The sequence below is a fragment of the Rattus norvegicus genome, chromosome 1, assembly GCF_021556685.1.
Source record: "Rattus norvegicus strain SHRSP/BbbUtx chromosome 1, alternate assembly SHRSP_T2T, whole genome shotgun sequence".
NCBI lineage: Eukaryota > Metazoa > Chordata > Mammalia > Rodentia > Muridae > Rattus > Rattus norvegicus.
This window is the reverse complement of record NC_141534.1, coordinates 83,147,958-83,150,000: the sequence shown is the minus strand read 5'-3', so window position 1 is coordinate 83,150,000 and position 2,043 is coordinate 83,147,958.

The following is a 2,043-nucleotide window of genomic DNA, read 5'->3' as shown; positions in this document are numbered from 1 at the left end:
ATGAATAATGGCAATTGGTTGTAGCCTGTGGTGAATGAGGACAACTTTAATCCATGAAGTTACCAAGAGGATAAAGAAATAGAGGATCTTTTAAACTCATGGGTACAAGGCCAGCCTAGACTGCATTACAAACAAAAACAAGAATGACAACAGCAAAAAACCCTCATCCCCAAAATTTTGAAAACAGTGATTACTTTGCTTGCTTATTAAGTGTAAGATTACTCAATACCTCAGAATTCTCGTATTGATAAAATGAGATACATCAAGTTTCCTAGAATGTGGAGCACTCAGGATAATGTGATACTGGCCTAGGAGAAGTGAAGAAACATGACAGATAATATAAACAAGCATAATGTTATATAAATCAGAATATATAAAAAGAAATCAACTTCAGTAAAAACTAAAAAAAAAAGTTAAGTAAAACAATTCATCTTTTGAAACAAGAAAAATATTTTTGGAAGATTTTTTAGAATTTACCCTCATACCATTTCCTTAAAGCAAAACTAAATGTATAGATCATCGGAAATCAAGACATTAGTAATGAGAGATAAATAACACAATTCTAAATATATTCTTAGTCTTGTGAGGAGTCTTGCTCTGTCTGTTCTCTGCTTTTGTCTTCTTGGGTTTAACCTGAATTTCACCTTTTCTTTTCTAATTTTTTCCTGAACAGACTCACAGAAAAGAACCTACCTCTGGACAGTGAGCGTCAAAATGCCAGAGGTAACTGTATGTTTTTTGGATTCTGTACTACTGCTTGATTGGTTTACCAATCAAAATGTAAATATCTCCAGGGCTTTTGCCTTTAAAAGCTAGATGTAAAATGCATTCCAGGGTACTCTGTAAAAATAGTTTGCTCTAAGAACTTACCAAACCTACTAACTACAGAATTTGGGTATGATGTTTTGATCAACACAGTGATCTTTGAGCTGCCCTGACCTTGTAGTTATCTTTAATAAGAAAAACATTGAAATTCTATACTATAATACAATGATGCTTCAAGTGAGAACTTAAGTAAAGAGCTAGCTGCTAAGAAAAGTCACGCCACATACACACACACACAGACACACAGACACAGACACACACACACACACACACACACATTCTGGTCAGGAATCTTGGAGAGAAGGGGCTTTGTACTTCTGGAAATCTCATAGATTCACACATTACAAAAATCATATAGACTAAGAGAAACTTCAGCATGAGTTGTTAGTGTAGGGTTTCATTTATAAAAGCCACCCAGAAGTCAAATGTGGTCTCACCTTGTCAATGTCACCAATAAGTCTTTTCTTTAAAAAATGTAACAGATAATCTGTTTTGGTTAAAGTTAAAGGGAAATGTTGAGAACCTTATAGTATTTAGTTTTATTCTATCTACCGTATTCCACATTGTGCCTGACCTATAAAAATTCTTTAGAGGGTTGCCTTTTTTTTTTTTTTTTTTTTTGCTTTGTTAGTGTATGTCATGAACAAAGAAATACAGAAAGAATGAAAAGAGGAGTAAGCAAGGAAGAAAAGAAGGAAGGAAGGTAGGAAGGAAGGAAGAAATGAAGGCAAGAGGAAGGAAGGGAGGGAAAGAAGAAAGGAAAGATACATGAAGAAAAAGCAGGGAGAAAGATAAGACAGAGAGAATGATTGAATTAACTATCTGGATGAAGAGAGCTGGTGAATTTACTTGCAACTTTCTCTCCATTGACTGTCCAAGGAAAGCAACCAAGAGCACACAGGGCTCAGGAGCTGCCAGGCAGCCTGAAACAGAAACCTTTGAGTCTCAATCTGCTCCCGGAGCTGGGGCTGTCTCAAAACTGTTGGACTCAAAAGCTGCTTTCAGAGTCTGCCAGAAACACTCTCCCTCCTAATTCCACAGCACAGAGGAAGGACCCCACTATCCCTCCACTGACTACCAAAAGAAAGACCAATCAAAAGCACCTGGACTCAGGAGCCTAAGGGCTGCCTAGAACAGAACCCTTCCAGTCTTTATCTGCATCCAGAGCTAAGGCTGTCCCACAGCTCTCCAGACCCATAACCTGCCCTGAGAGAGCTG